The 7,893-nt window shown below is 43.0% G+C and overlaps 1 non-coding gene across 1 annotated transcript; it reads left to right on the top strand.

The window, feature by feature from the left end:
* Positions 1-7,183: 7,183 nt before the first annotated feature.
* On the top strand, positions 7,184-7,289 carry LOC132634415 (small nucleolar RNA R71). Its single transcript, XR_009580141.1, has one exon. It is a non-coding gene; the product is annotated as a small nucleolar RNA R71 (small nucleolar RNA).
* The last annotated feature ends 604 nt before the right edge of the window (positions 7,290-7,893 follow it).

Below are 7,893 nucleotides of genomic sequence, written 5' to 3' on the forward strand. Positions count from 1 at the left end.
TGTGATATTTGTGCCCGTATACGCTATCTGTATGTGATCCGGATTGGATGAGTGTGTTCGGGTGCCCAGTTCGGCACTAGTCACGGCCTACGGGGTTGGGTCGTGACAGCACCTCCCCCGTTATGGTAAGAGTTTGGTGATGCTTTTCTCTATCATTATATGTCTCAAGAAGTTCGGCGAGCAAGGGCCGATAAATTCTTGAACTTTAGGCAAGGAAGCATGAGTGCCCTAGAGTATAGCCTCCGTTTTAACTCCTTGGCCAGGTATGCTTCGGCCATGGTAGCAGATATGGGCGACAGGGTACACCGATTTGTAAAGGGCCTAGGGCCCCATCTGATGGATAAATGCTTGACTGCGTCCCTTCAGGACGGTATGGACATTGCACGCATTCAGGCACATGCTCAGAACTTAGAAGAAAGCCTACAGCAGCGGAGAAGTGAACGTGAACAGGATAGGGGACATAGCAAGAGGGCCCGATCTTCAGGCCCAATAAGTGAGTCCAGAAGCAGACACAGGCAACAGTTCCCTAGACATTCGGGCTATTCTATAACCAGTGCACCTCCACGGTTTTCAGGCCAGAGCCTTGATAGATCTACTCATCCCGAGCCGAGTCAGAGTTATTCGGGGTCCCAGTTTAGAGGTGATTCAGGCCAGTCAAGGCCACCTGTACCACGATGTTCCCAGTGTTGGAAGTCGCATTGGGGTCAATGCCGATTGGGTTCAGATGTTTGCTATTCATGTGGTCGACTAGGCCATATTATGCGTGATTGCCCCTCAGTACATGGTAGAGGTAGGACCCAACCATCAGGGTCGGTAGCCGGATCTTCGGCATCTGTACGCCCTACGGGGCCAGGTTCACATGCGCCAGTCGGCCATGGTATAGGTAGAGGCAGAGCTCCCAGTACTAGCGGTCCTCAGCACCGTATTTATGCCTTGGCTGGACGCCAAGATCTAGAGTCTTCTCCTGACGTGGTCACAGGTATATTATCGGTATTCTCTCATGATGTATATGCTTTGATTGATCCGGGCTCCACGTTATCATATGTTACTCCTTATATTGCGGGTCAATTTATAGTTGAGCCGGAGTCGATCAAACCTTTTGAGGTGTCCACACCCGTGGGTGAATCGGTAATAGCTAGCCGAGTATATAGGGATTGTATAGTCACGATTTGTGACCGTCGTACCATGATTGATTTGCATGAGCTAGAAATGGTAGATTTTGATGTTATTATGGGCATGGATTGGTTGGCTTCTTATTATGCCAATGTTGATTGCCGAATGAAGATGGTTCGTTTCCAGTTTCCGGGAGAACCAGTCTTAGAATTGAAAGGGAATGCGGCATCACCAAAAGGTAGATTTATTTCTTATCTAAAGGCAAGGAAGATGATCACGAAAGGATGTATTTATCATCTAGTGCGAGTTCAAGATGTAGAAGCTGAATCGCCGACCCTTCAGTCAGTTCCCGTAGTGAACGAATTTCCGGATGTGTTCCCAGAAGAGCTTGCAGGCCTTCCTCCCGAACGGGAGATTGATTTTACCATTGATGTGTTGCCAGGCACCACACCTATATCTATTCCTCCATATAGAATGGCACCCGCAGAATTGAAAGAGTTGAAGGAGCAATTGAAGGACTTGCTTGATAAAGGCTTCATTAGGCCTAGTTCATCCCCGTGGAGAGCGCCCGTATTGTTCGTCCGAAATAAAGATGGCTCCCTGAGAATGGGCATTGATTATAGGCAATTGAATGAAGTAACGATTAAGAATAAATATCCTCTCCCAAGGATTGATGACTTGTTTGATCAATTGCAAGACACCAAATGGTTTTCAAAGATTGATTTGAGGTTCGGGTATCATCAAGTGAGGGTTAGGGAGAAAGATATCCCTAAGACAGCCTTCAGAACAAGATATGGTCATTTTGAATTCCGGGTGAGGTCATTTGGGCAAACTAATGCGCCAGCGGTATTTATGGATTTGATGAATAATGTGTTCCGGTACTTTCTGGACTTATTTGTAATCGTATTCATTGATGATATTTTGCTGTATTCTAGATCCGAAGCAGAACATGCGGATCATTTGCGTATTGTCCTTGGAGTTCTTCGAACTCGAGAATTGTTTGCAAAGTTTTCCAAATGTGAGTTCTGGTTGAACTCAGTGGCATTTTTAGGGCATATTGTGGTAGCCGATGGTATTCGAGTGGATAGTCAAAAGATTGAGGCCGTGAAAACTTGGCCAAGGCCCACAACTCCTACAGAGGTTCGTAGCTTTCTGGGCTTAGCAGGTTATTATAGGAGATTCGTTGAAGGTTTTTCCTCTATTTCTGCACTACTCACAAAGTTGACACAGAAATCAACCAAGTTTCAATGGACAGATGCTTGCGAACGTAGTTTCCAAGAGTTAAAGGGTCGATTGACTTCTGCCCCAGTTCTGACACTTCCAGAGGTATTGGAAGGATACGTTGTGTATTGAGACACTTCAGGTGTTGGGCTAGGCTGTGTGTTGATACAACATGGCAAGGTGATTGCGTATGCTTCAAGGCAATTGCGGAAACATGGGCAGAATTATCCTACCCATGACTTAGAATTGGCCGCGGTGGTCTATGCATTAAAGATATGGAGACATTACTTATATGGTGTCCACGTGGATATTTACACAGATCATAAGAGTCTTCAATACATCTTCAAGCAGAAAGAGTTGAATTTGCGGCAACGACGATGGCTAGAGTTGCTAAAAGACTATGATGTTGAGATCCTGTACCACCCCGGAAAGGCAAATGTGGTGGCTGATGCTCTTAGCCGTAGGTCGATGGGAAGTATAAGTGATGTACGACCAAAAAAGAAAGAGATGGCCCGTGAGCTTCAACAATTAGCTAGCCTAGGAGTCCGAGTAGTGGACTCAGGTAGCAGCGGAGCTAATAACCAGAATACCGCAGTCTCGTCGCTAGTGGCAGAAGTGAAAGAGCGACAATATGAGGATCTCATGCTAATGCAGTACAGAAATACACTCCCTCAGAAAAAGGAGTCATCATTTGACATTTCAGGAGACGGAGCTCTACGATGTAGAGGAAGATTATGTGTTCCCGATGTGGCAAGTTTACGCCACCAGATTTTGAGAGAAGCTCATAGTTCCCGTTATTCTGTTCACCCCGGAGCGACGAAGATGTATCATGATCTTAAGTCTATATATTGGTGGAATGGGATGAAGAAAGATATAGCGGAATTCGTAGCTCAGTGTCCTAATTGCCAACAAGTGAAGATTGAACACCAAAAGCCGGGTGGATTATTGCAAGCTATGGAAATCCCATCTTGGAAGTGGGAAGTGATTAACATGGACTTCATTTCAGGCTTACCCCGTTCTCTACGTAAGTATGATTCCATATGGGTGATTGTGGATAGACTCACCAAGTCAGCTCATTTCTTACCGGTCAGGACGACCTATGAGGCAGAAGATTATGCGAAGCTTTATCTTAAAGAGATAGTAAAACTCCATGGCGTCCCAGTATCTATTATCTCCGACAGAGGGACTCAGTTTACAGCTAAGTTTTGGAGGTCTTTCCAAGAGGGTTTAGGGACCCGAGTTAGCCTTAGCACGACATTTCATCCCCAGACCGATGGACAAGCTGAACGTACTATTCAGACTCTTGAGGATATGTTACGAGCATGTATGATAGATTTTGGAGGGAATTGGGATGATCATTTGCAACTCATTGAATTTGCTTACAATAATAGTCATCATTCCAGCATTCAAATGGCACCATATGAAGCTTTATATGGGCGAAAGTGTAGATCCCCAATTGGGTGGTTCGAAACCGGAGAAACTAAATTGATAGGGCCAGACTTGGTCCAGCAAGCTATATAGAAAGTCAAGCTTATACAAGATCGGTTGTTAGCAGCCCAAAGTCGTCAGAAGTCCTATGCGGATAATCGTCGGAAAGACTTGGAGTTCAAAGTGAAGGATTGGGTATTCTTGAAAGTGTCGCCAATGAAAGGCGTTATGAGATTCGGCAAAAAGGGGAAGCCTAGTCCCCGGTATATTGGACCATATGTGATTGTGCGCAAATAGGCAAAATGGCCTATGAGTTAGATCTACCTCCGGAATTGGAGTCAGTCCATCCAGTATTTTATGTCTCGATGCTTCGAAAATGTGTTGGAGATCCCACTAGGATCGTCCCAGTAAATGATGTGCAAGTGATAGAGAAATTGACTTATGAAGAGGTACCCATTGCCATATTAGACAAGCAAGTACGGAGGCTTAGAAACAAAGAGGTGGCCTCGGTTAAGGTTCTATGGACAAGCAGTAAATGAGAGGAGATGACATGGGAAGCAGAAGAAAGTATGCGATCCAAATACCCACATTTATTTCAGCCGTTGTAAGAAGCCCAAGATGAGACGTCAAGATCATAAGGTATGTATATTTCCTTTTATGATTTTGGGTCATGTGTGGCCAAAATTTTTATGTTGTTATGTTGTGGCCCTGTGTGGCATCGATATTATGGGTTGTTGTGGCAGGATGGTAGCGCCATATTATAAGGGAAACTCTGGCGAAATTTTTGTAGAACTCCCGAGAACTTTAACATTCGGGGACGAATGTTCTTAAGGGGGGGAGAATGTTACACCTCGGAAAAAAATTTCGTTGGTACGTAAGTGAACGAACTAGTGATAAGTATGAGTGCATGAGGTCCATGAGCAAGAAACAACGTTTGATGACCTTAGGCGAGATTTTGAAGGTATCCGATGTGAGATGAGAAAGTTGGCTAAGTTAAGATGAGATATAAGGTGAGCAATGCATGTGCATGGACGTGGGTGATTAAAATGAGAAGTCTAAGAGATATGAAAAGTTGCAGATTTGAAATCTGCCCAGTGGTCGTAAAGTCCAAAATACGGACCGTAAATTGGTATACGGTCCGTAAACTGGCAGTCGTAAATTACCATGCAAGACTTCGACTTTCTGCCCAGTTGAGAAATGGTAAAATACGACCAGGAGGACGGACCTAAAGTGATTTACGGCCCGTAAACCATGGTCGTAAATCACCATGCATGCAGCCAAAGTTTCTGGTTCTGGAAATGGTTAAAGACGACCACGAGGGACGGTCCGTAAAGTGGAATACGGACCGTAAACCTCCATGGATGACCACTGTTCACCCATCACAGATTTTTGCAATTCATTAAATAAGGGAACCAACACTTATTTTATTTCATTACAACATTACACCACTTCTCTCTAAAACCTCTCTCTACATTTATTACACAAGTTTTCAAGGATATTTAAGGATCAACAACATAACACAAGGTGAATCAAGAGTAAGAACATCATCAAAGATCATCTAGGTCAAGAAATCCAAATGGAGAAAAACTAGGGTTTTGCTCAAAGTGGAGTATTATTAATCAAGGATTGTTCCTACAACTTCTAAGGTAAGATTCATGATTTTTACATGATGTTTAAGGTATTGAAGAGTTGAAATACATGGATTGTAGAAAATATGGTCAAGTAGGTCATGAATGATGAATAGTGACATTTTGAGGAATAATTTGAATTGAATCATGAATGTTGTCGTGTTGTGATATGAATGCATTATAAGTGGTACTATGATCATGAACTAGACACTTTAGACGAATGGACGAAATTGGATGTTATGACCATGAATATGGGTGAATTAGAGGCAAATTAAGGAATCTAGATAATGTGGATAATGTGAATGACTAATGGCCATTGTTATGATATTAATGAAAGTATAGACGGTAGCATTGGAAGGAAGCGTGCAAATGTAGAATAGTCCGACGAAAAGGTATGTAAGGCTAACCCTTCTTTCATAAGGCATGGTTCCTTGGCCAAACTCTTAAATCCTCTATATGAGTACGTTGTATTCAAACGATTGACACTCCGAACTCATAAGCTCACGATCCTTGATATGTGCTACGATTGTACTACGCACCGCATATGACGAGTAAGCATAAGATATAGATGTAGCGAATATGATGATGATAGTGATGACGATGATAATAATAATGATGCTAAAGGTGCCTACGGGCTATTATACTTACATGTGCCTATGAAGGGCTATAATGACACCCCGAGCTTATAACGCCGGGTAGGATATATGTATATGAATATGTATAAAGTATGTATACGATTACGAAATGCGCGCACACCTCTGCAGATGGTACGGATAACCCTGAAGCCTTAGTAGGGCCAGGTATGAGTAACCTTGAGCCTTGGTTGGCCAAGTATGTATGAAACACCGATCCTATAAGGTCGGGTATGCTATGTAAAATGCTATGTATATGAAATGACTAAATATATAATATGAATATGAATGTTATAAAACTATGTATAAGAATACGAAATAAGGATATGTATACGAATATGAGCACAAGTATGGTACGAGTACTATCATGGAATACGGATGATGACGTAGGTGTATAAATACGTATGAAAAATGGAAAGTCCTACGAAAGGCAGGTAAGCGCTATGACGATGATATTATTGTCTCCCCCTCTTATGCTATTTCATATGTTGTTCATGATGCTTATTTATTGATGTTTCTCATGCTTTACATACTCTGTACATTCTTCGTACTGACGTCCTTTTGTTTGTGGACGCTGCGTCATGCCCGCAGGTGCACAGGGAGACAGACTTGATCCATAGCTGCCTATTCGGAGATTACATAGAGAGCTCCATTTCCTTCGGATACATATCTTGTGGGTACTCATTCTTTTGTGTATATAATTATGGGCATAGCGGGGTCCTGTCCCGCTAATGTGATATGTTATACTCTTAGAGGCTCGTAGACATGTGTGTGTGTGGGTAGATGTGTTCGGCCTTGTCGGCCTATGTTTTGTATATCATTTTGTCGGCCACGTTGTCCCATGTACATTGATGTGGCATAGATGCCTATGATGATATAAATGTGTTGTTGTCCAAATGGGACTAGTTGACGAATGAATGGAAATGCATGTATGATTATGTGGCTCACCTAGATGTAAGCATAAGAGTAAGCTAAGAGGGTGCCTGGGTGGGCTAGCACCGGGTGCTCGCCACGGCCCCGAGTCGGGTCGTGACATTAAGTATGGTGGTCACTCGTCAATAAGTTTTGTTCATGAAACAACCATCAGCTGCATTATTAGCAACTGACTACGTCACTGGATCTAGCCCTCGGTAGAACTTGTCCATTAATATTTGATTCGAAAAACCATGATTCGGGCTCTTCTGCAAATACTCCTTGAATCTCTCCCAGGCTTCATATAGTTGTTCCCCCAGTCACTGTTTAAATTCACATATCTTGTCACGAATTTCAGCCTTCTTTCTAGGGGGGTACCACTTTGTGAGAAAAGCAGCTGCCATCTCTGCCCATGATGTAATCGAATTTCGGGGCAGCTTCTCAAACCATGTTCTAGCCTCTCCAGCTAAGGAATATTTGAATAGACTCAACCGAATAGCATCTTGTGGAACATTTTTCTGGATGTGATTAGCACACACATCCACAAAATTCTGTAAATGACGTTGAGGGTCATTCTCGGTAGAGTTCCGAAAGTATCCCTCAAGTTTCAACAACTGGTATAGAGAGGAGTCAATTTTCATAGTAGCACTCCAACTCAAGGCTGAACAATAGCATATGCATAGTCCTCCTCTGGAACAAGATCAGCGAAAATATTCTCATCATCTGATTCATTCGCCTGATTGTTCAACCGATTCCCCAGGTTACCAGCACGTTGATTTTGCTGATTTTGATTCATGTTCACCTGGTTTACACAGAGTAGCAAACAAGGTGTGATGGAATAAGCAAAAGACTTCAATCAAAGCAAACACTATTTAGTAATTTCAAAACCATATTCCCCGGCAACGGCGCCAAAATTTGATACGGTCAAATTACACCTATTAATAGTATAACGTGGACGT

The sequence above is a fragment of the Lycium barbarum genome, chromosome 3 (genome assembly GCF_019175385.1).
Source record: "Lycium barbarum isolate Lr01 chromosome 3, ASM1917538v2, whole genome shotgun sequence".
Lineage (NCBI taxonomy): Eukaryota > Viridiplantae > Streptophyta > Magnoliopsida > Solanales > Solanaceae > Lycium > Lycium barbarum.